This window comes from Bufo bufo, chromosome 4, assembly GCF_905171765.1.
Source record: "Bufo bufo chromosome 4, aBufBuf1.1, whole genome shotgun sequence".
Classification (NCBI taxonomy): Eukaryota; Metazoa; Chordata; class Amphibia; order Anura; family Bufonidae; genus Bufo; species Bufo bufo.
Window position 1 is genome coordinate 151,084,367 of NC_053392.1, and position 27,766 is coordinate 151,112,132.

A 27,766-nucleotide genomic window follows, 5' to 3' on the forward strand; every position below is an offset into this window, starting at 1 on the left:
TTGTACAGTCTATATTATCAATGCTATGTATGTGCTCGGTACCTTATTACACCACTGTTGGTGTTGTTTATATTGTATTTTCTTAATTTGAAAATAAAGCTTTTTAATAAAAAAAAAAAAAAAAGAAGATTAAAATAGACAAATCATCAGGACCGGATGGCATACACCCCCGTATCCTAAGGGAATTAGGTAATGTAGCCAAACCCTTATTTCTGATATTTGCAGACTCTATACTGACAGGGAATGGCCCAAAGGATTGGTGCATAGCAAATGTGGTGCCAATATTAAAATAGGGTCCAAAAACAGAGCCTGGAAACTATAGCCCGGTAAGTTTAACATCTGTTGTGGGTAAACAGTTTGAAGGTTTTCTAAGAGATGCTATCTTAGAGCATCTCAACGGAAATAAGCAAATAACGCCATATCAGCATGGCTTCATGAGGGATCGGTCATGCCAAACTAATTTAATCAGTTTCTGTGAGGAGTTAAGTTCTAGACTTGACAGCAGTGAATCAATGGATGTCGTATATCTGGACTTCTCCAAAGCATTTGACACTGTACCACATAAAAGGTTAGTATATAAAATGAGAATCCTCGGACTGGGAGAAAATGTCTGTATGTGGGTAAGTAACTGGCTGAGTCATAGAAAACAAAGGGTGGTTATTAATGGTACACACTCAGATTGGAACACTGTCACTAGTGGGGTACCTCAGGGGTCAGTATTGGGCCCTATTCTCTTAAATATATTTATTAATGATCTTGTAGAAGGCTTGCATAGTAAAATATAAATTTTCGCAGATGACACTAAACTCTGTAAAGTAATTAACACTGAAGAGGACAGTATACTACTACAGAGGGATCTGGATAGATTGGAGGCTTGGGCAGATAAGTGGCAGATGAGGTTTAACACTGACAAATGTAAAGTTATGCACATGGGAAGGAATAATGCAAGTCTACCGTAGATAAAACACTGACATGGAAAAGGATCTAGGAATTTGAATAAACAGCAAACTAAGCTGCAAAAACCAGTGTCAGGCAGCTGCTGCCAAGGCCAATAAGATAATGCCACAGTGTTAGGGGCTGTGCAGCTCCTCCAGAATTGCCACTATATTTCTGTGTTTTTTGTCTTGTTAGATTTGAGTGTGTTTCAACACTCTTCTGCACCTGGTAACCTCCATCACATGGTCTGGTATAGGTGTGGCTCACAGTCTGGCCTCATTCACATTTTACTACCGCAGTATTCATGCTGGGCTTTTGTGTGGATGCTTGGCTGTGAGCTAAATTATATCACCCCCAGACCCTGTTCACACCATAGTTAGAGCAGCGGCTAGGACCCTCTGCCATGCTGAGTGACCGTGACGTGGTGCATGATGGGCTCCGATATTTTCCTGACTGGAATATATTGGCGAAAGTCTCAGCTTTTAATACCTGCATTTATGACTTCCCAGTATAGTCAGTAGCATTTCTGTTTGGTGCATTCGCTCTCTGTGTTTCATATGATTATTTGCTACATTCTGTGTAGTTTGCTCTTGTGGTGCATGTGGACCGCGCTGACATCCTCCATTGTATGCATATTTTGCTGGGGATAGTCGATCACTGCGGTCCACATGCGGTTGGGCTGCTCCCCCAATAAAAGACACGCCACAGTGTTAGGGGCTGAGCAGCTCCTCCAGAATTGCCACTATATTTCTGTGTTTTTTGTCCAATAAGATAATGGGTTGCATCAAAAGGGGCATAGATGTCCGTGATAAAAACATAGTCCTACCACTTTACAAATCGCTAGTCAGACCACACATGGAGTACTGTGTACAGTTCTGGGCTCCTGTGAACAAGACAGACATAGCAGAGCTGGAGAGGGTCCAGAGGAGGGCAACTAAAGTAATATCTGGAATGGGGCAACTACAGTACCCTGAAAGATCAAAATTAGGGTTATTCACTTTAGAAAAAAGATGACTGAGGGGAGATCTACTTACTATGTATAAATATATCAGGGGTCAGTACAGAGATCTATCCCATCATCTATTAATCCCCAGGACTGTGACTGTGACGAGGGGACATCCTCTGCGTCTGGAGGAAAGAAGGTTTGTACACAAACATAGAAGAGGATTCTTTACGGTAAGAGCAGTGAGACTATGGAACACTCTGCCTGAGGAGGTGGTGATGGTGAGTACAATAAAAGAATTCAAGAGGGGCCTGGATGTATATCTGGAGTGTAATAATATTACAGGATATAGCTACTAGAGAGGGGTCGTTGATCCAGGGAGTTATTCTGATTGCCTGATTGCAGTCGGGAAGGAATTTTTTATTTCCGTAAAGTGGGGAAAATTGGCTTTTACCTCACAGTTTTTTTTTTTTTTTGCCTTCCTCTGGATCAGGATGACAGGCCGAACTGGATGGACAAATGTCTTTTTGGCCTTATGTACTATGTTACTATGTGACTCCAGCTTATATAGAGGCTGGGTCACATGCTGTACTTGGCCAATCACAGACATGCTATTAGTAGACATGACTGTGATGGCTTTTAATGGCACACTAGTTAAACGTTTGTTGATTGGCTGCCCTGCAGCCTTTCAACAAGCGCCATTAAATCACCGAACACTGAACTCGAGCCCGAACTTTTACGAAAATGTTCGAGTCCGGTTACAAAAAAACCCTAAAGTTCGGTACAAACCCTACCCGGTACAAAAGTTCGGGTTTGCTCAACCCTACTAATAAGTCCTTTTTTCCCACTAATACAAGCCAAAAAATCCTTTAGAACATATAACTTGTTGTGTATTTTCATAAGTGTACAATGTATCTGATGATATTATATTCAATATGGATGATCATTGCCTTTAACAACATGTGATCAGCATGAACCTGAAAAAAACCAAGATGGGTTCATGGCAAGTTCAATGTGTTAAAATTAAATATATAGAGAGCATTATACTTCGTATTATTGTTTAGAGACATGGATTTATCTACACTGGTTTCTCTAAACTTGTCTGTCTGAGGAACAATGGGTGTTTCATGGCTAAACCATGATCTGATAAGAGACGTCCATAAAACACATTTGGAGTGGAACAGATATCTATTCATATATTCACATACATATACAGTTGCAAGAAAAAGTATGTGAACCCTTTGGAATTATATGGATTTCTGCACAAATTGGTCATAAAATGTGATCTGATCTTCATCTAAGTCACAACAATAGACAATCACAGTCTGCTTAAACTAATAACACACAAAGAATTAAATGTTACCATGTTTTTATTGAATACACCATGTGAACATTCACAGTGCAGGTGGAAAAAGTATGTGAATCCCTAGATTAATGACATCTCCAAGAGCTAATTGGAGTGAGGTTTCACCCAACTGGAGTCCAATCAATGAGATGAGATTGGAGGTGTTGGTTACAGCTGCCCTGCCCTATAAAAAACACAAACCAGTTCTGGGTTTGCTTTTCACAAGAAGCATTGCATGATATGAATGATGCATCGCACAAAAGAGCTCTCAGAAGACCTACGATTAAGAATTGTTGACTTGCATAAAGCTGGAAAGGGTTATAAAAGTATCTCCAAAAGCCTTGCTGTTCATCAGTCCACGGTAAGACAAACTGTCTATAAATGGAGAAAGTTCAGCACTGCTGCTACTCTCCCTAGGAGTGGCCGTCCTGTAAAGATCACTTCAAGGGCACAGCGCAAACTGCTCAATGAGGTGAAGAAGAATCCTAGAGTATCAGCTAAAGACTTACAAAAGTCTCTGGCATATGCTAACATCCCTGTTAGCGAATCTACGATACGTAAAACACTAAACAAGAATGGATTTAATGGGAGGATACCACAGAGGAAGCCACTGCTGTCCAAAAAAAACATTGCTGCACGTTTACAGTTTTCACAAGAGCACCTGGATGTTCCACAGCAGTACTGGCAAAATATTCTGTGAACAGATGAAACCAAAGTTGAGTTGTTTGGAAGAAACACATAACACTATGTGTGGAGAAAAAGAGGCACAGTACACCAACATCAAAACCTCATCCCAACTGTGAAGTATGGTGGTGGGGGCATCATGGTTTGGGGCTGCTTTGCTGCGTCAGGGCCTGGACAGATTGCTATCATCGAAGGAAAAATGAATTCCCAAGTTTCTCAAGACATTTTGCAGGAGAACTTAAGGCCATCTGTCCACCAGCTGAAGCTCAACAGAAGATGGGTGTTGCAACAGGACAACGACCCGAAGCATAGAAGTAAATCAACAACAGAATGGCTTAAACAGAAGAAAATACGCCTTCTGGAGTGGCCCAGTCAGAGTCCTGACCTCAACCAGATTGAGATGCTGTGGCATGACCTCAAGAAAGCGATTCACACCAGACATCCCAAGAATATTGCTGAACTGAAACAGTTCTGTAAAGAGGAATGGTCAAGAATTACTCCTGACCGTTGTTCACGTCTGATCTGCAACTACAGGAAACGTTTGGTTGAAGTTATTGCTGCCAAAGGAGGTTCAACCAGTTATGAAATCCGAGGGTTCACATACTTTTTCCACCTGCACTGTGAATGTTTACATGGTGTGTTCAATAAAAACATGGTAACATTTAATTCTTTGTGTGTTATTAGTTTAAGCAGACTGTGATTGTCTATTGTTGTGACTTAGATGAAGATCAGATCACCATTTTTGACCAATTTGTGCAGAAATCCATATCATTCCAAAGGGTTCACATACTTTTTCCTGCAACTGTATATATATATTCCTGTGTGCATTTATTTAGCGTTTGAACTTGTTAATGATTCATATATAATATGTGATATTGATGTATTATAACCAAATATTAATGTATATTTTATAATGTGTGTATCTCACTGAGTAGGATATATAATTTTGTAGGATGGGGAAAGCGTTTAGGTAGAATTTTCCTAAAATCTGATTCAGAGGAGCTGATGTTATTTCAAACATCATTACTCAATAATTAAGACAGTCAGGGTACACAAACCAGGAGAAAGCTTTCTAAGGACCATTATACTCTTATCTGCCCCATAAATTCAGGGATTAGGGAAACTTCTAATGCCGTCAGTCAGTCTGAGCAAAATGTCAGAAAGAGTCCCTCCTAATTGATTTAAGGTGGGAAAGGTCAAAGTTTAAGTGGGGTAATAAAGCAATATATATGTGTTAATTCTTAAAATATTTAAAATTGTTATATGATACAACAGTGCCATCAAGTGGTAGATGGGCAGAAGTTTCTAAGGAATGTCAATTAAATGACATCATTCCCATGTTTTACATACGTCACACCCACCTTATCTAATTGTAAATCCCTAATCCAAGAGGGGATGGGCATAGATAACTATTAGAATATCTGATCCAGTTTTGGGAGATCAGGACACTTCACAAAGGGGATCACTTCACAAAGATTCATTCATCAGCATCACTTCACACGTCAGGAACGTACCACAGGACGGGACATATCTAAATCTTGGAAAGCTGGGTCCATTCTAAAAGCTCTTTATGCCAAAGCCAGGGGTAATGTATAATCTATTTCATTTGCAGTAATTATAAATCGCTCCAATTGGCATATAGTTGAGACCCCATTATTAGTGGGTCAATAGTGTTAAAACAATAATTTTATGGGAAATTTTAATGAACGTGCACATCATTAGAATTCCTGTAATATTGCGGGATCTCTGATCAGATTTTATTATCCGTAGTTAGGCCAACGGGCGTATTTATAAGGTGTCTCTTACTGCCATATTCTTTGATTGAGCATAAGGGATTTTCCACAGATTCATTTCTATTGTTTTTGTTGTTGTTGTTACATTATAATATTTTGATAACCTTGTAACCAATAAATCTGCATATTTTTATAATACCTGTGTATTATTGTATAATACAGAACTACATTTTATCATTAACGTCATCTCACGTCAAAAACAACTTATTTATCTGAGGAAATAGTCGGACTCAGATGTGAATTGTATCAATTAGGTTGTCTACAATTCACCAGGTCATGATTTTAAGAATTTATGACAAATTTTATAAATTTTATTTTTTTATGGTTAATTATTTTTATGACTATAATTAATAATTCTTAATTGAATTATTACCCCCCGACAAACTGCACTGCACAAGGGCAAATGTGTCTTAGAAATATTTCTTGCAATAAACTCTGTTAATGACTGTATCAAACAGCACTTGCACCCCAATAACAAGAACAGTTTGCTGGAATTACAGAGCTGTATAATGGCAATTTGGATCCGCAGTCAATACAGCAAGGTGTAATAGGTTTGTTCCTATTACCCAGGCTGTAAACTCCCCTACTGAACCCTGTTCTGCTTCAATACTGTGATTCCTCCTTATCCTTTCCCTGAACTTCTATGCAGAAAAATAAAAGTTTTAAAGTCTTTTCTACCACTGTCCCTAGCGCCTGCTGACGTCTCTCCCTGCACTAAGTACACTGGAAAATGGATGAATCCAAGATGACTGAGGCTATTTATAGGGCTGTGACATCACAGGGCTGGCTGGCTGCTGATTGGCTACATGCATGGCATGGTGGGTGATCCCTCGTTCCCAGAGTTCCTTGCTCCATGTCCTAACATGTGCAGTAGCCATTTTAGTAAAAAATATGATTTGTTACCACAAAGCGTGAGGAAATTCAGATTCGGTGCAAATTGAATTTTTCCTCAAATTCGGATCGAATTCCACTTTGTCAACTTCGATTCGCTCATCTCTACTGATGGGTCAAGACTCGGCACTACATTAGTCAACACTAACACACAGAATTAGATCAGCTAAGCGATCATCCCACTGCTAGTCTCCTCCAGCATATGCCCGCTGTGGGGAGAAAGAGCATTGCATCCTGTTGCTAAGTAGGATGTTGAATCACTAGCGGGCATGGCTTAACAGAGTTTCTCTCCCGACGCCAAAGCTGGAGATCTTGCTGCTGGTGCCCGGACTGGTAAGTTTGTGACATTACCTCCCCTTTTAAGAGGGGCCATTGGACCCTCAACATGGGGAGCAGGCTTCGATGGAAATTTTAAATGGAACTTCCTGATTAGATGAGGAGCATGAACGTCCTGAGCTGGAACCCATGTTCTCTCCTCAGGATCATACTCTTTCCAATGGATTAAGTACTGTAAAGAACCATGAACCATCTGGGAGTCAACAATTTTCTCCAACTCCAACTCAACTCACTCTTTCTCACCCATAATTACCATTGGATCAGGAGAAAAGTTGAGCGGACACCTGGATGTTCGGGTTTGGTCGAACTTCACAAAAAAGTTCGAGTTCGGGACCCGAACCTGACCCCGAACCCGAACCCTATTAAAGTCAATGGGGACCCGAACTTTTGAGCACTAAAATGGCTGTAAAAATGTCGTGGAAAGGGCTAGAGGGCTGCAAATGGCATCAAAATGTGGTTGAGAGCATGGCAAGTGCTCTGCAAACAAAAATGGATAGGGACATGACTTTAAATAACATAAAATACGTAAAAAAAAAAAATTATAATCTTGATCTAGGAGGACGAGGTCCATATGGAGTAGGAGGTTAAGGAGGCGGTGGATGTGGCAGTGTAGGTTGAAGCGGCATTGGATGAGGAGGAGGTAGCCTACACTGCTTTTTGGTTTTAAATTTATTTTTTAAAATTAGGGTACACCCCAAAACATTGGGAAATATAACCTGTGATAACCCCCTCCAGTCGTGCTAAACACACGTTCAGACAATACATTGGCTACAGGGAAGGCCAGCACCTCCAAGGCGTAAAGGGCAAGCTCAGCCCATGTGCCCAATTTGGAGACCCAGAAGTTGCAGGGGGCAGAACTATCAGTCAGTTCGTGTAGGCGTGTGCAAACATACTGCCCCACCATGTCGCACGTCCCCGTGATGTTCACGATCCAATTGGATATCTGCTCTATCAACTTTCAATGTTCTTTTCTGCACCTACCATATTGATTACGGTTAGCGGCGAATCAGGGTTTCACGCTGGAGAGGTGATCTGGGTGCCACCCTGCTGTGAACAAGGTTCCTCCTCCTCCATCTCCTCATCCTCCACCTCGTCATCCTCCAGAACTGTGCCCTGGCTGGACAATTGTGTACCTGGCGTTTGTGGGTGCAGGAACCCACCCTCGGAGCCACTTGTGAATGACTGGCCAGAAACCCTACAAAATAATCCCTCTTCCTCCTCCTCCTCCTGTGCCACATCCTCTTCCATCATCGCCAGCAGCGTTTTTTCAAGGAGGCATAGAAGCGGGATAGTAACGTTGAGAACGGCATTATCAGCGCTGGCCATGTTGGTGGAGTACTTAAAACAGCGCAACAAGGAACACAGGTCTCGCATGGAGGCCCAGTCATTGGTGGTAAAGTGATGCTGTTCCGGAGAGCGACTCACTCTTGCGTGCTGCAACTGAAACTCCACTATCGCCTGCTGCTGCTCGCACAGTCTGGCCAGCATGTGCAAGGTGGAGTTCCACCTTGTGGGCACGTCGCATATGAGGCGGTGAGCGGGAAGGCCGTAGTTACGCTGCAGCAGGCGAGCATCAGCAGGGTGAGAACGCAGAAAGCGCGCACAGACGGCCCGCTCTTTATGCAGCAGCCCTGACATATTGGGGTAATTCTTAAGGAATCTCTGCGCCACCAAATTCAGCACATGCGCCAGGCAAGGGATGTGCGTAAAACCGGCTAGTCCCAGAGCTGCTCCTAGATTTCGCCCATTATCGCACACAATCAGGCCGGGCTTTAGACTCACTGGCACCAACCACTCATCGGTCTGTTGTTCAAGCCCGTCCACATCTCCTGCGCAGTGTGGGGTTTGTCCCCCAAACAGATAAGTTTTTAAAACTGCCTGCTGTCGTTTACCCCTGGCTGTGCGGAAGTTGTTGGTGAAGGTGTTAAGCTGACCGGATGAGGAGCCGGTAGAGGATGAGGAAGCGGAGTAGGAGGAGGAAGCAACAGGAGGCAAGCTGAAGCGCCCTGCAATCCTTGGTGGTGGAAGGACATGCGCCAAACTGCTATCCGCCTGAGGCCCAGCCGCTACTGCATTTACCCAGTTTGCTATTATGGAGATATAATCCCTGAGGTGCACCTTGCCACAGATGGCGTTGCGCAGTGCACACCTGATTTTGTCCCCCATTTGTGTAGGGAAGGGATGGCACGCCTGGAAAAGTAGTGGTGGCTGGGCACGACGTACTGTGGGACAGCCACCGCCATAAGTCCTTTAAAACTTTCCGTCTCCACCAGACGGAATGACAGCATTTCAAAGGGCAGTAATTTTGAAATGCTGGCATTCAGGGCCACGGATCGCGGGTGGGTAGGGGTGTACTTCCTCTTCCGCTCCAGTGTTTGGGAGATGGAGAGCTGAATGCTTCCGTGGGACATTGTGGAGATGCTTGGTGACCCAGATGGTGGTGTTGATGGCTGATCCTCTGTTTGCGGGGTGGCAGGTAGCACTGTCATTACAGAGGTGGATGAAGAGGCCTAGACTGCAGCAGAAGAGGAAGCAGGAGGAGCCAGAGACCTTTCTTGGTTTTTGAGGTGTCTACTCCACTGCAGCTTGTCATGCAGGTTGTGCTCAGGTTGAGAACTTTTATGCCTCGCTTCAGGCTCTGATTGCACAGCGTGCAAACCACTCGTGTCTTGTCGTCAGCACATTGTCTGAAGAACTGCCATGCCAGGGATCTCCTTGGAGCTGGCTTTGGTGTGCTTGGTCCCTTGCTGCGGTGGGCAGTAGCAGGCGTACTGTCTAGGGGACGGCCGCTCCGCTTTTTAACCCTGCTCCCTATTCTGCTGTGCTGGTGGCTCTGTGCGAACACCGCCTCTTCCTGCGAACTACATCACTCGCATGACCTTGATTCCATGTGGGGTCGAGGACCTCATCGTTCCTCCACCCATGTACTAATCTTAAAACATAAGTAGTTGGGCATCAGTGCACTCAATATCTTCCACTTCTGGGGCAGGGCTAGGTGGATGGCCCTGGGAAACCCTGCTAACAGAGTCATCAAAAAACAGAAGGGACTGCTGCATGACTTGGGGCTCAAACTGCTTGACTGATTTGCAAGGGGGTGAGTTGAAAGACTGATGGACATTGGCTGCAGGTGCCAACTCTGATCTTTCAGCAGGAGACTGGGTGGGAGACAACCCAATCTACTATTGCCTGTACTTGTTCTGGCCTCACCATTCCTAGAACTGCATTAGGCCCGACCAAATACCGCAGCAGGTTCTGTCGCCTACTCACACCTGAGGATGGGGTTTCACTTGTGCGTGTAGCTGGCACAGATCGACCACGTCCTCTCCCTGCAACAGGAGCTCCACCAGCAGCACCACGACCTGGGCCACGTCCCTTATTTGACACTCTCCTCATATTTCTCAAATTTAGGATCTTGCCCTAAATGGGTGTTTTATTAATAGCAGAATAGAACAACAGTATGCAAAGGGTGTATCTCACATGTACAGAAGCAGACTAGGCCACAATTAAAGAATGTTGCCCAAAATTGGTGTTTTATTAATAGGAGAATAGAACCACAGTATGTAAAGGGTGCATCTCACACATACAGATCCAGACTAGGCTGCAATTAAAGATTTTTGCCCAAAAGGGGTGTTTTATTAATAGCAGAATAGAACCACAGTATCTAAAGGGTGTATCTCACAATGACATATGCAGCAAAGGCTGCAAAATTAAGTTTTTTGCCCATAATGGGTGTTTTTGTAATAACAGAATATGACAGCAGTATATAACGCTTTAATTTTACAGGTGCAGATCCAGCAAGGGCTGTAAAATTGTGTATTTTGCCCAAAAATTGTGTTTTATTAATAACAAAAAAGAAAGACAGTATTTAAAGGGAGTATCTCACACGTACAGATCCAGACTAGGCCGCAATTTAATTTTTTTGCCCAAAATGGCTGTTTTTCAAATAACAGAATAGAACCATTGTAGATAAAGTGTGTATCTCACACGTACAGATGTAGATTAGGCCACAATTAAAGATTTTTGCCCAAAATTTGTGTTTTTCTAATAGCAGAATAGAACTACAGTATTTAAAGTGTGTATCTCACACGTACAGATCCAGACTAGGCCACAATTTATTTTTTTTGCCCAAAATGGCTGTTTTTTAAATAACAGAATAGAACCACAGTATATAAAGTGTGTATCTCACACGTACAGATCCAGGTTAGGCCGTAGTTAAAGATTTTTGCACAAAATTTGTGTTTTTCTAGTAGCAGAATAGAACGACAATATGTAAAGGGAGTATCTCACACGTACAGATCCAGGCTAGGCCGCAATTAATTTTTTTTACCCAAAATGGCTGTTTTCAAATAACAGAATAGAACCATAGTATATAAAGTGTGTATCTCACACGTACAGATGTAGACTAGGCCACAATTAAAGATTTTTGCCCAAAATTAGTGTTTTTCTAATAGCAGAATAGAACCACAGTATTTAAAGTGTGTATCTCACACGTACAGATCCAGACTAGGGCACAATTTAGGATTTTTGCCCAAAATGGCTGTTTTTTAAATAACAGAATAGAACCACAGTATATAAAGTGTGTATCTCACACGTACAGATTCAGATTAGGCCGTAGTTAAAGATTTTTGCACAAAATTAGTGTTTTTCTAATAGCAGAATAGAACCACAGTATATAAAGTGTGTATCTCACACGTACAGATCCAGACTAGGCTGTAATTAAAGATATTTGCACAAAATTAGTGTTTTTATAATAGCAGAATAGAACGACAGTATGTAAAGGGTGTATCTCACACGTACAGATGTAGACTAGGCCACAAATAAAGATTTTTGCCCAAAATTTGTGTTTTTCTAATAGCAGAATAGAACGACAGTATGTAAAGGGTGTATCTCACACGTACAGATCCAGACTAGGCCGCAATTTAAGTTTTTTGCCCAAAATGGCTATTTTTCAAATAACAGAATAGAACCATTGTAGATAAAGTGTGTATCTCACACGTACCGATGTAGACTAGGCCACAATTAAAGATTTTTGCCCAAAATTTGTGTTTTTCTAATAGCAGAATAGAACCACAGTATATAAAGTGTGTATCTCACACGTACAGATCCAGACTAGGCCGTAATTAAAGATTTTTGCACAAAATTAGTGTTTTTCTAATAGCAGAATAGAACGGCAGTATGTAAAGGGTGTATCTCACACGTACAGATCCAGACTAGGCCACAATTTAAGTTTTTTGCCCAAAATGGCTGTTTTATAAATAAAAGAATAAAAACCACAGTATATAAAGTGTGTATCTCACACGTACAGATCCAGACTAGGCCGTAATTAAAGATTTTTGCCCAAAATTAGTGTTTTTCTAATGGCAGAATAGAACCAAAGTATCTAAAGTGTGTATCTCACACATACAGATCCAGACTAGGCCGCAATTAACGTTTTTTCCCCAAAATTAGTGTTTTTATAATAGCAGAATAGAACAACAGTATCTAAAGTGTGTAACTCACACGTATAGATGCAGACTAGGCCGCAATTAAAGATTTTTTCCCAAATTGGTTGTTTTATTAATAGCAGAATAGAACCACAGTATGTAAAGGGTGTATCTCTCACATACAGATGCAAATTAGGCCGTAATTAAAGATTTTTGCCCAAAATGGGTGTTTTATTAATAGCAGAATAGAACCACAGTATGTAAAGGGTGTATCTCGCAATGACATATGCAGCAAAGGTTGCAAAATTACGTTTTTTGTCTAAAATGGGTGGTTTTTTTAAATAACAGAATATGACAGCAGTATATAACGCTTGAATTTCACATGTGCAGATGCAGCAAGGGCTGTAAAATTGTGTATTTTGCCAAAAAAGGGTGTTTTTAAAAACCCTTCAAATTATAGCTGTATTTCTAGCTTAAATTGCACACTGACTAATCCTGCAAAGGCACCAGATGTTGTATATTGCCAAAAAAGGGTGTTTTTTTTAAAACCAGATTATTATTGCAGTATTTCAAGCTTGGATTTGAATGTCAGAAAAGCACAGATGCAGTGTTGGTGCACTGAGCTTGCATATAATTGCCGCCACCACCCACCTAACTAACAGACGGATAAAAGTTATTTCTCTCTGTCACTGGGCTCAGGGCAGGGTAAAAAGAATGTGCACTACACCCACACAACTAAATCTATATAGATCGCTGAGTTCAATTGGAGTTCTGATAACAGATTCTGTCCTATTCTCTCCCTCATAGCAGCATCCTCTCCCTACACTAAGCACAGCAGAGTGACGTGCAGGGCTACATGACTCCAGCTTATATAGAGGCTGGGTCACATGCTGCACTGGCCAATCACAGCCATGCCATTAGTAGGCATGGCTGTGATAGCTTCTAAGGTTACACAGTTAAACGCTTGTTGATTGGCTGCCCTGCAGCCTTTCAAAAAGCGCTAAGAAATTACCGAACCCCAAACACCGAACCCGAACTTTTACTGAAATGTTCAGGTTCAGGTCCGGTGTCCAAAAATCCTAAAGTTCGGTACGAACCCGAACTTTACAGTTCGGGTTCGCTCAACCCTAATCAGGAGGTTTAGATGGAGAAATCACAGCAGGAATGTATTTTTCTAGCAATCACTTATGGAAGACATCATGTAGGAAGACATCATGTATCCTGAGCAAGGAAGGCAACTGAAGATTATTATTATTATTATTTATTATTAAAGCGCCATTCATTCCATAGCGCTGTACATATGATGAGCGGTGCACATACATAATACAGACAATTGCACTAATCATAAACAAGACAAGTTACAAACTGGTACAGAAGGAGAGAGGGCCCTGCCCGTGAGGGCTTACAATCTACATGGTATTGGTGAAGGACACTGTAGGTGCGAGTTAAGTTGGTCATGGCGGTATAGAGGCAGCGGGGTCACTGGTTGTAGGCTTGTCTGAAGAGGTGGGTTTTCAGGTTTCTTTTGAAGGATTCCAATGTAGGTGAGAGTCTGATATGTTGGGGTAGCGAGTTCCAGAGTATGGGGGATGCACGGGAGAAATCTTGGAGTCGATTGTGGGAAGAGGCAATAAGAGGAGAGGAGAGAAGGAGGTCTTGTGAGGATCGAAGAGTGCGTGTGGGGATGTATTTGGAAAGTAGCTCAGAGATGTAGGGAGGGGACAGGTTATGGACGGCCTTGTATGTATTTGTTAGTACTTTAAAGTGAATTCGCTGGGCAATGGGGAGCCAGTGAAGGGATTGGAAGAGGGGAGAGGCAGAGGAGTAATAGGGGGAGAGGTGGATTAGTCGGGCAGCAGAGTTGAGGATAGATTGGAGGGGTGCGAGAGTGCTAGATGGAAGGCCACAGAGGAGAATGTTGCAGTAGTCTAGGCGAGAGATAATGAGGGCATGTACAAGAATTTTCACAGATTCAAAGTTAAGGAAAGCACGGATGCGGGAGATGTTTTTGAGTTGGAGGCGGCAGGTGGTGGAAAGAGCTTGGATTTGCGGTCGAAGGAAAGTGCAGAATCCAAGGTCACTCCAAGACTTTGTTGACCGGGGAGAGTGTGCAGCCATTGATCATGATAGATAAGTCTGTTGAGGGGGTTGAACAAGATGGGGGAAAGATTATGAATTCTGTCTTATCCATGTTAAGTTTTAGAAAGCGAGAGGCGAAGAAGGATGATATAGAAAGATGAAAATATACCAGATTAATCACAGACATGATTCTATATGGTCCAATAAACTTAGGTGCAAGTTTACCAGATGTTACTCTGAGACGCAAATTTTTCGAAGAAAGCCAGGTGAGCTTACCCAACACAAGGTTTGAACCCAAAGACAATTTCCTATTTTCTTGTTTACATTGGATGCTTTGAGTTTTTTTCAAGTTCTTGCAAGCCTGAGCCCAAACTGTGCACACATCATCATCCACAGCACGATTCACAGAGCTGGATCCAGAGATAGAAGAAAACCACTGCTTAAAGCCATAATTGCAAAAAGAGGTGAGATGCCACTAGAGGAGCTGACATGGTTGTTAATGGCAAACTCCACTAGGGAAAAAAACCTTTTCTACTCACACCTTAAAAACTGCTCCAAGACCTGGTTGACCCTTTCAGTTTGTATGTTTGTCTCAGGATGGAACGTAGATGAGTAAGGCTACTTTCACACTAGCGTTTGGGTGTCCGCTTGTGAGCTCCGTTTGAAGGCTCTCACAAGCGGCCCCAAACTGATCCGTCCAGTCCTAATGCATTCTGAGTGGAGGCGGATCCGCTCAGAATGCATCAGTCTGGCAGCGTTTGTCCTCCGCTCCGCTCAGCAGACGGACACCTGAACGCTGCTTGCAGCGTTCGGGTGTCCGCCTGGCCGTGCGGAGGCAAACGGATCCGTCCAGACTTACAATGTAAGTCAATGGGGACGGATCCGTTTGAATTTGACACAGTATGGCTCAATTTTCAAACGGATCCGTCCCCCATTGACTTTCAATGTAAAGTCAAAACGGATCCGTTTGCATTATCATTAACAAAAAAAAAAAAAAAAAATTTTTTATTTTTTTTTTGTTCATGGTAATGCAAACGGATCCGTTCTGAACGGATCTAAGCGTTTGCATTATATGAGCGGATCCGTCTGTGCAGATACCAGACGGATCCGCTCTGAACGCAAGTGTGAAAGTAGCCTAAGAGAGTTTGATCCCCAGTTTGTTGATAAACTCTCTCCAGAATATCGAGACAAATTGGACACCTCTGTCTGAGATAATGGACTCAGGTACAGTTTGTCATTCAATCTCAGGATGCTGTCCACAAGCAAAGCAGCCAATTATTTTGTGTTAGGAAGAATTGCACCAGATGACACATCTTAGAGAACCTATCTATGACCACCCAGTCGACTGACCTACCCCGGGAGATGTGGATCCAAGGTCTCTTTGGAATGGGCAAGGAACAAAGTAAACCTGGGTACCTCACCTGGGTCTCCTGGGTACTGTGGGGATTCTCTCTGGTAGTTAAGACTAGCGGATGCAGTATAGAGGCAAAGTATACAGTTCTTGAATCAAACAGCAGTGTTTATTTACACATTGGTGTATAACAAAATAAAGATAAGGTGTATCACAAAACGTAGGTGGCTTGGTGTTTGTTCACACACAAGGAAAGTTCATAAACAATAAAAATCACCTTTTCTCCTGGGTGTTAATTCACACCCTGATTATTAAATAATATATCTGTTGGAGGGCACATAAATATCTGGTTCTATACAGACTAAAAAATTAATAAAAATAAATGTATTCAACATACACATTATAAAACATATAAAAAATATATATTAAAATATAAAAACAACAAGATGAACTGCTCATATGTGGTAACAGTAAGCACCGCTAAATAATACACGCATGTCACACGGTATTTCAATGCGAAAATATGATTGACGTTCTTTGGATCACATCTACATTCAAAGATAGGCCGTATAAACTTCCATGACCTACGCCACACTTATGGCACACATGTCCGTGCGATGTACAAATGATTATAAGTCACTGATTATATTTCATTAGAACATATATCAAGTTATAACCATTATCCACCTGTGTAACATTGATCACATCCAGTTGCGTATTACAGGGGGGTTACACCATCTCTCTTTAATGTAACAACAACACTTTGTAATTTAGCTGTTTAACTGGAATAAGCACTGGTAGATAGTTCTATCCTCATATCAGTAACACATTCACGTGCTGCGGCACACTGATGGAACACACGTCCCTGCGATATGTGCTGCTTATGCATTAGACCACATGTCCAGTTAATATCCTCCTATGAATTGTTTGCAGCATCCCATTGTATGCGCTGCGTATCGAGATATAGTCACACTTTCTCTCCTCAATATATTAACAGCACTCCGTGATTCAACTATTGCACCAAAGTAAACACATGTATATGGTTACATCCACACACTAATAGTAGTGTACGTTACCAGTCCACCGCGGGTTTTGGAATCACGTCTTCAGTCTCGCTGTAGAGTTGAGGAATTGGCGTTGAGTCGTTCGCCGTTAGCACTACATGGTGTCCCACGTGTGTTATGGCGTATCACATGGCGACTCGTATGTCTGTAGTTTCACCGCTGTGTATCTCATGTTGCCAGTCTCCAAAAGCTTTAGTAGGAGGAAAAAAAGCCAAGGATGTTGATCAGTAATTATAGGTCCTTGTTGATGGAACACACATCCCTGCGATATGTGCTGCTTATATATCAGCAGCTATATGCATTAGACCACATGTCCAGTTAATATCCACCTATGTATTTTCCAGCATCCCATTCTATGCGCTGCGTATCGAGATATAGTCACACTTTCTCTCCTCAATATATTAACAGCACTCCATGATTCAATTATTGCACCGAAGTAAACACATGCTGTTAACCACTGAAGAAGGAACAATCGTGGTTCCGAAACGCGTTTGTTATACAGCAAGTGAATAAGGGATTTATCGCAACAAGGACTAAATTACAAAGTGTTGTTACATTAAAGAGAGACGGTGTAACCACCCTGCAATACGCAACTGGATGTGATCAATGTTATACAGGTTGATAATGGTTATAACTGGACATATGTTCTAATGGAATATAATCAGTGACTTATAATCATTTGTACATCGCACTGACGTGTGTGCCATAAGTGTGGCGTAGGTCGTGGAAGTTCAAACGGCCTATCTTTGAATGTAGATGTGATCCAAAGAACGTCAATCATATTTTCGCACTGAAATACCGTATGACGTGCGTGTATTATTTAGCGGTGCTTACTGTTACCACATAACAGCAGTTCATCTTGTTGTTTTTATATTTTTATATATTTTTATGTTTTATAGTGTGTATGTTGAATACATTTATTTTTATTAATTCTTTAGTCTGTATAGAACCAGATATTTGTGTGCCCTCCAACAGATACGTTATTTAATAATCATAATTTTTTTGACGACTTGGGGTTAGTTGTGGAGTGAGCACCATATCCATACCTGCTCAACCGGTGGAGCCACTGTAACACTTACAATTATATAATTCACACCCTCTTAGCCGATCAACCTCATCAAGTCCATAGGCGGCCTGTTCGCCTTTAGAGGGGCCTGAGTCCTCCAGCCCGGCTCAAACCTCAAATCCCAGACCAGCCCTCAGTTCACAGCACACATACTCCTGAGCTCCACTGTCAGAGGAAGGTAAATCCACACACCTGGCAGTGCTGGCTGGTTTTTATGCCTGGAAAAAACCCGGCCTGGAACATGGAGAGTAGTCACCCACCCAGCACTTTGACTACTCCCAGTAAGAGCCGTCCCAGAACAGCTATAACAGCCATGCTAAATCTTTAGGTGCTGCTGCTGACACTTAAAATACCGGTTCTTACTTCACCGAGGCCAGGTACCTCGGTGACACATACCTTCCATCTACAATGATTCCAGGTACCTTCTTACATAACCCCTCCTTTGTTCAACTCTGAGGGGGTGAACACTTGCCATACAGTATACCCGGGACAGGGCATCTGCGTTTTCCTGCAACCGGCCTGCCCTGTAAGGACAGGAATCACCTGGTGACAGGCATTTCTCTCTTGGGCCTGGCTCATCCACTTGAGAGCGGAGTGGTCAGTCACCAGGCGGAACTTTCTCCCCAACAAATAGAAGCGGAGAGACTCGAGTGTCCACTTGATAGTCAAGCACTCTATCTCCACTATACTATGCCTGGTTTCGGCTGGGGTGAGCTTGCGGCTTAAAAAGACAATGGAATGCTCCTTCCCATTGACTTCCTGAGAGAGTACAGCACCGAGGCCTACTTCGGAGGCATCTGTCTGTACCACGAACTCCCTATTGAACTCGGGTGTCACCAAAACCGGTGACCAGCACAGGGCCGACTTCAAAGTGGAAAAAGCCTCTTCCGCCTGCTCATCCCAGTGAACCATCACTGATTTTCGTCCCTTCAAGAGCTCTGTCAAGGGCGTGGCTATAGGTGCAAAGTGGGGAACAAATCTATGTAATAGCCTATCATTCCTAGGAATGACTTTACTTTTTTAGTGGTGACAGATCAGGGCCAATTTCTTATTGCCTCTATTTTGTTTACTTGGGGTTTGATCACTCCGCACCCAATGACATACCCCATTTTTTTGGGTTAGCGGTTAGTCCAGCTTTTCGAAGGGAGTCTACTACATCCTGCACTTTGGGCAGGTGACTTTCACAGTCGGTACTGTGGATGACATTATCGTCCAGATAAGCCGAAGTGTACCGACGATGTGGTAGCAGCACAATGTCCATTAGCCTTTGGAAAGTGGCGGGGGCGCCATGCAGACCAAAGGGTAACACCTTATACTGGTACAGCCCCTCCGGTGTGATGAAGGCCGTTTTCTCTTTAACAGCCTCCGTTAATGGTACCTGCCAGCACCCTTTGGTGAGGTCCAAAACAGAAAAATATGCGTCGAACTTAGATACTTCGTTTAACTTTCGAAAATCATTACAAAACCGCAACGTCCCGTCCTGTTTGGGTATTAGTACTATAGGGCCGGCCCACTTACTTCTAGACTCCTCAATTACGTCTAGTTGCAGCATTAGTTATACTTCCTCAGAGATGGCATGTCGCCGAGCCTCGGGTACCCGGTATTGTTTCAACCGTATTTTGGCCTGAAGCTCAGTGACAATGTCATGCTGGATTATGGAAGTGCGTCCATGGAGGTCTGAGAACACATACATGTTCCTGCTGATGAACTCCCTGGCCTCCTGAGTCTGTTTAGAGGAGAGGCTGTCAGCAATCTTCACTATGGCAACCGCTTCCCTTACATCAGACTTAGGGGCCGGAACCTCTACCCCTAGAAAACTCGGCCGCGGGCTATTGTCTGTACTGGTCTCCCTATCCTTCCATGGTTTGAGTAAATTCCCATGGTACACCTGCTCCAGCTTCCGCCGCCCTAGCTGGTGTACCTTGTGGTTTACTTCTCCAACCTTTTCGAGTACCTCGTAGGGTCCCTGCCACCTAGCCAGTAACGTACTGTCCATTGTCGGTACCAGAACCAAAACCCGATCTCTTGGGTTAAAGATCCAGACCTGAGCCTGCCGATTATACAAACGACTTTGAGCTCGCTGAGCTGCCTCCATATGTTCCTTTACCAGCGGCAACACGGTTTCCATACGTTCCTGCCTCTGGGTGACGTATTCAACAACACTTTTATATGGTGTAGGTTGTTGCTCCCACGCCTCTTTGGCTATATCCAACAGACCACGTGGATGTCTGCCATATAGCAGTTCGAAGGGCAAACTTCTCGCACTGCAAACATAAGAAAGGGCAGAAGGAGGTCCCAGTCCTTTCCATCCATAGCTACTACTCGTTTTAACATAGTTTTTAACAATTGATTAAACCTTTCTACTAGGCCGTCAGTTTGCGGGTGATAGACAGATGTCCGTATCTGTTTGATATTCAGCAACTTACAGAGCTGCCGCATGACCTTGGACATAAAAGGAGTCCCCTGGTCAGTCAGAACCTCTTTAGGTATCCCCACTTGGGAAAACATCTCCATTAACTCTTTTCCTATGAATTTGTCCAATGTCGCAGTGGCACCGCCTCCAGGGACCAAGTGGCGTAGTCCAGAACCACCAAGATGTGTTGGTGCCCCCTAGCAGACTGGGCCTACGAGATCCATAGCAATCTCAAATGGTACCTCAATAATCAGGAGGGGCACTAAGGGACTGCGGAACAGGTTCTGGGGGCTAGTGGTTTGGCAGGTCGGGCAAGACTTACAAAAGTCATCCACCTTTCTAAAGACACTGGGCCAGTAAAACCGTTGCAGTATCCGGTCCTGTGTCGTCTGCAGTCCCACATGACCCCCGAGAACATGTTGGTGGGCTAACCAACTGTTCAACAGGTTCACCCCCAGCTGGTTTACCCAATACAGCCTATTCTGGTGGACCACAAAACGGGGAAACATCGGCTCGGCCCCAGGTTTTTGGGGTACACCATCAAGTATTACCACATTCTCCCAGGCCCAGGATAGGATTGGGTGGGTGACTACTCTCATCTACGATGATTCCAGGTACCTTCTTACATAACCCCTCCTTTGTTCAACCCTGAGGGGGTGAACACCTGCCATACAGTATACTGGGGAAACCAGATGTTTGTGTCTGCAATACCCAGATGACCAGCCAGAACAGAGTAATAAGATTCCTTTAAAACTTTAAGACAAAAGTTTGGAGGAGCAAACAATTCACGGGAGGTAAGGTTACTAGGAGACAAGTCCTGACAGGATTGTATTTCAGCTACAAGATCAGGACCAATGGTGGCAACAACAACACCAGGAGACGGAATGTTACCAGGTTCAGTATCAACAGACTCCTTGGTACCAAAACTATGTGAAAAGGCACCCGCCTTCACTAGGGATGAGCGAACCCGAACTGTATAGTTCGGGTTCGTACCGAATTTTGGGGTGTCCGTGACACGGACCCGAACCCGAACATTTTCGTAAAAGTCCGGGTTCGGGTTCGGTGTTCGGCGCTTTCTTGGCGCTTTTTGAAAGGCTGCAAAGCAGCCAATCAACAAGCGTCATACTACTTGCCCCAAGAGGCCATCACAGCCTTGCCTACTATTGGCATGGCTGTGATTGGCCAGTGCAGCATGTGACCCAGCCTCTATATAAGCTTGGGTCACGTAGCGCTGCACGTCACTCTGCTGATTCAAGCATAGGGAGAGGTTGCAGCTGCGACATTAGGGTGAGATTAGGCAGATTAACTCCTCCAAAAGACTTCATTCTGTGATCGATCTGCAGCTGTGGATCATTGAAGTGCTATTATTGACTTGCTCACTTTTTTGAGGCTGCCCAGAGCGTTTTTAGATCACTTTTTTTCTGGGGTGATCGGCGGCCATTTTGTGACTTGTGGTGCGCCAGCACGAGCTATCACCAAGTGTATTTAACCATCGATAGTGTGGTTATTTTGTGCTATATCCTACATCAGCTGCAGGCTGAGCCTGTGTCACCGAAGTGCATTTAACCATCAACAGTCTGGTTATTTTTTGGCCATATACTACATCAGCTGCAGGCTGAGCCTGTTTCACCCAAGTGCATTTAACCATCAACAGTCTGATTATTTTTTGGCCATATACTACATCAGCTGCAGGCTGAGCCTGTGTCACCCAAGTGCATTTAACCATCAACAGTGTGGTTATTTTTTGGCCATATATTACATCAGGGGCAAGTTGAGCCTGTCACCCAGCGCCTAAAAAATAGACCTGACATTTCTATTCAACCAAATCTGCACAGTTTTAGCTGGTCAAGTTATTTGTAGTGACCGTCAAAGCAGACTTTTTGTTCTGGGTTGAAAAAGCATTCCCAAATTTGCCATTCTGAAAATAACTAGTTTGTGGTATTTCAGGCCTACTTGAAATCTATCCCAAAAAGAAAATCTTACATTGAAGTTATTGATAGTGTCATTCAGAAAAACCTAAGACACACGCTAGCGTGCTGATAGAAGTGTCATTCTGTGATTAAACCTATTAATGTCACACAGCGCAAAAAAAAACACGTCTCACATCTCTATTCAACCAAATCTGCACAGTTTTAGCTGGTCAAGTTATTTGTAGTGACCGTCAAAGCAGACTTTTTGTTCTGGGTTGAAAAAGCATTCCCAAATTTGCCATTCTGAAAATAACTAGTTTGTGGTATTTCAGGCCTACTTGAAATCTATCCCAAAAAGAAAATCTTACATTGAAGTTTTTGATAGTGTCATTCAGAAAAACCTAAGACACACGCTAGCGTGCTGATAGAAGTGTCATTCTGTGATTAAACCTATAACTGTCACACAGCGCAAAAAAAAACAGGTCTCACATCTCTATTCAACCAAATCTGCACAGTTTTAGCTGGTCAAGTTATTTGTAGTGACCGTCAAAGCAGACTTTTTGTTCTGGGTTGAAAAAGCATTCCCAAATTTGCCATTCTGAAAATAACTAGTTTGTGGTATTTCAGGCCTACTTAAAATCTATCCCAAAAAGAAAATCTTACATTGAAATTATTGATAGTGTCATTCAGAAAAACCTAAGACACACGCTAGCGTGCTAATAGAAGTGTCATTCTGTGATTAAACCTATTAATGTCACACAGCGCAAAAAAAAACACGTCTCACATCTCTATTCAACCAAATCTGCACAGTTTTAGCTGGTCAAGTTATTTGTAGTGACCGTCAAAGCAGACTTTTTGTTCTGGGTTGAAAAAGCATTCCCAAATTTGTTATTCTGAAAATAACTAGTTTGTAGTATTTCAGGCCTACTTGAAATCTATCCCAAAAAGAAAATCTTACATTGAAGTTATTGATAGTGTCATTCAGAAAAACCTAAGACACACGCTAGCGTGCTGATAGAAGTGTCATTCTGTGATTAAACCTATAACTGTCACACAGCGCAAAAAAAAACAGGTCTCACATCTCTATTTAACCAAATCTGCACAGTTTTAGCTGGTCAAGTTATTTGTAGTGACCGTCAAAGCAGACTTTTTGTTCTGGGTTGAAAAAGCATTCCCAAATTTGCCATTCTGAAAATAACTAGTTTGTGGTATTTCAGGCCTACTTGAAATCTATCCCAAAAAGAAAATCTTACATTGAAGTTATTGATAGTGTCATTCAGAAAAACCTAAGACACACGCTAGCGTGCTGATAGAAGTGTCATTCTGTGATTAAACCTATAACTGTCACACAGCGCAAAAAAAAACAGGTCTCACATCTCTATTCAACCAAATCTGCACAGTTTTAGCTGGTCAAGTTATTTGTAGTGACCGTCAAAGCAGACTTTTTGTTCTGGGTTGAAAAAGCATTCCCAAATTTGCCATTCTGAAAATAACTAGTTTGTGGTATTTCAGGCCTACTTAAAATCTATCCCAAAAAGAAAATCTTACATTGAAGTTATTGATAGTGTCATTCAGAAAAACCTAAGACACACGCTAGCGTGCTGATAGAAGTGTCATTCTGTGATTAAACCTATAACTGTCACACAGCGCAAAAAAAAACAGGTCTCACATCTCTATTCAACCAAATCTGCACAGTTTTAGCTGGTCAAGTTATTTGTAGTGACCGTCAAAGCAGACTTTTTGTTCTGGGTTGAAAAAGCATTCCCAAATTTGCCATTCTCAAAATTGTGGTGAACGGGAACAATGAGGAAAACATCTAATAAGGGACGCGGACGCGGATGTGGACATGGTCGTGGTGGTGTTAGTGGACCCTCTGGTGCTGGGAGAGGACGTGGCCGTTTCCTCCACAGCCACACGTCCTAGTGAACCAACTACCTCAGGTCCCAGTAGCCAGCAGAATTTACAGCGATATTTGGTGGGGCCCAATGCCGTTCTAAGGATGGTAAGGCCTGAGCAGGTACAGGCATTAGTCAATTGGGTGGCCGACAGTGGATCCAGCACGTTCACATTATCTCCCACCCAGTCTTCTGCAGAAAGTGCACAGATGGCGCATGCAAACCAAGCCCATCGGTCTGTCACATCACCCCCATGCATATCAGGGAAACTGTCTGAGTCTCAAGTTATGCAGCAGTCTCTTATGCTGTTTGAAGACTCTGCTGCCAGGGTTTCCCAAAGGCATCCACCTAGCCCTTCCCCAGGGGTGGAAGAGATAGAATGCACTAACGCACAACCACTTATTTTTCCTGATGATGAGGACATGGGAATACCACCTCAGCACGTCTCTGATGATGACGAAACACAGGTGCCAACTGCTGCGTCTTTCTGCAGTGTGCAGACTGAACAGGAGGTCAGGGATCAAGACTGGGTGGAAGACGATGCAGGGGACGATGAGGTCCTAGACCCCACATGGAATGAAGGTCGTGCCACTGACTTTTACAGTTCTGAGGAAGAGGCAGTGGTGAGACCGAGCCAACAGTGTAGCAAAAGAGGGAGCAGTGGGCAAAATCAGAACACCCGCCGCCAAGAGACTCCGCCTGCTACTGACCGCCGCCATCTGGGACCGAGCACCCAAAGGCAGCTTCAAGGAGTTCCCTGGCATGGCACTTCTTCAAACAATGTGCTAACGACAAGACCCGAGTGGTTTGCACGCTGTGCCATCAGAGCCTGGAGCGAGGCATTAACGTTCTGAACCTTAGCACAACCTGCATGACCAGGCACCTGCATGCAAAGCATGAACTGCAGTGGAGTAAACACCTTAAAAACAAGAAAGTCACTCAGGCTCCCCCTGCTACCTCTTCTGCTGCTGCCGCCTCGGCCTCTTCTGCTGCTGCCGCCGCCTCGGCCTCTTCTGCTGCTGCTGCCGCCGCCTCCGCCTCTGGAGGAACGTTGGCACCTGCCGCCCAGCAAATATGGGATGTACCACCAACACCACCACCTGCGTCACCAAGCATCTCAACCATGTCACACGGCAGCGTTCAGCTCTCCATCTCACAAACATTTGAGAGAAAGCGTAAATTCTCACCTAGCCACCCTCGATCCCTGGCCCTGAATGCCAGCATTTCTAAACTACTGGCCTATGAAATGCTGTCATTTAGGCTGGTGGACAAACACAGCTTTACACAGCTCATGTCACTTGCTGTCCCACAGTATGTTGTTCCCAGCCGCCACTACTTCTCCAAGAGAGCCGTGCCTTCCCTGCACAAACAAGTGTCCGATAAAATCAAGTGTGCACTGCGCAACGCCATCTGTGGCAAGGTCCACCTAACCACAGATACGTTGACCAGTAAGCACGCCAGGGACGCTATATCTCCCTAACTGCACACTGGGTAAATGTAGTGGTGGCTGGGCCCCAGGCGGAGAGCTATTTGGCGCACGTCCTTCCGCCGCCAAGGATCGCAGGGCAACATTCTTTGCCTCCTGTCTCCTCCTCCTCCTACTCAGCTTCCTCCTCCTCTTCTTCCACCTGCTCATCCAGTCAGCCACACACCTTCACCACCAACTTCAGCACAGCACGGGGTAAACGTCAGCAGGCCATTCTGAAACTCATATGTTTGGGGGACAGGCCCCACACCGCACAGGAGTTGTGGCGGGGTATAGAACAACAGACCGACGAGTGGTTGCTGCCGGTGAGCCTCAAGCCCGGCCTGGTGGTGTGCGATAATGGGCGAAATCTCGTTGCAGCTCTGGGACTAGCCGGTTTGACGCACATCCCTTGCCTGGCGCATGTGCTGAATTTGGTGGTGCAGAAGTTCATTCGCAACTACCCCGACATGTCAGAGCTGCTGCATAAAGTGCGGGCCGTCTGTTCGCGCTTCCGGCGTTCACACCCTGCCGCTGCTCGCCTGTCTGCTCTACAGCGTAACTTCGGCCTTCCCGCTCACCGCCTCATATGCGACGTGCCCACCAGGTGGAACTCCACCTTGCATATGCTGGACAGACTGTGCGAGCAGCAGCAGGCCATAGTGGAGTTTCAGCTGCAGCACGCACGGGTCAGTCGCACTGCGGATCAGACCCACTTCACCACCAATGACTGGGCCTCCATGCGAGACCTGTGTGCCCTGTTGCGCTGTTTCGAGTACTCCACCAACATGGCCAGTGGCGATGACGCCGTTATCAGCGTTACAATACCACTTCTATGTCTCCTTGAGAAAACACTTAGGGCGATGATGGAAGAGGAGGTGGCCCAGGAGGAAGAGGGGTCATTTTTAGCACTTTCAGGCCAGTCGCTTCGAAGTGACTCAGAGGGAGGTTTTTTGCAACACCAGAGGCCAGGTACAAATGTGGCCAGACAGGGCCCACTACTGGAGGACGAGGATGAGGAGGAGGTGGAGGAGGATGAGGATGAAGCATGTTCACAGCGGGGTGGCACGCAAAGCAGCTCGGGCCCATCACTGGTGCGTGGCTGGGGGGAAACACAGGACGATGACGATACGCCTCCCACAGAGGACAGCTTGTCCTTACCTCTGGGCAGCCTGGCACACATGAGCGACTACATGCTGCAGTGCCTTCGCAACGACAGCAGAGTTGCCCACATTTTAACGTGTGCGGACTACTGGGTTGCCACCCTGCTGGATCCCCGGTACAAAGACAATGTGCCCACCTTACTTCCTACACTGGAGCGTGATAGGAAGATGCGCGAGTACAAGCGCACGTTGGTAGACGCGCTACTGAGAGCATTCCCAAATGTCACAGGGGAACCAGTGGAAGCCCAAGGCGAAGGCAGAGGAGGAGCAAGAGGTCGCCAACGCAGCTGTGTCACGCCCAGCTCCTCTGAGGGCAGGGTTAGCATGGCAGAGATGTGGAAAAGTTTTGTCAACACGCCACAGCTAAGTGCACCACCACCTGGTACGGAACGTGTTAGCAGGAGGCAACATTTCACTAACATGGTGGAACAGTACCTGTGCACACCCCTCCACGTACTGACTGATGGTTCGGCCCCATTCAACTTCTGGGTCTCCAAATTGTCCACGTGGCCAGAGCTAGCCTTTTATGCCTTGGAGGTGCTGGCCTGCCCGGCGGCCAGCGTTTTGTCTGAACGTGTATTCAGCACAGCAGGGGGCGTCATTACAGACAAACGCAGCCGCCTGTCTACAGCCAATGTGGACAAGCTGACGTTCATAAAAATGAACCAGGCATGGATACAACAGGACCTGTCCATCCCTTGTGCAGATTAGATATTAACTACCTCCCCTTAACAATATATTATTCTACTCCAGGGCACTTCCTCATTCAATACTATTTTTAATTTCATTTTACCATTATATTGCGGGGCAACCCAAAGTTGAATGAACCTCTCCTCTGTCTGGGTGCCGGGGCCTAAATGTGTGACAGTGGCCTGTTCCAGTGGTGGGTGACGTGAAGCCTGATTCTCTGCTATGACATGAATACAGATTCTGCGCTGACATAAGGCCAGATTCTCTGTTACGGGACCGCTCTCCTCTGCCTGGGTGCCTGGGCCTAAATGTGTGACAG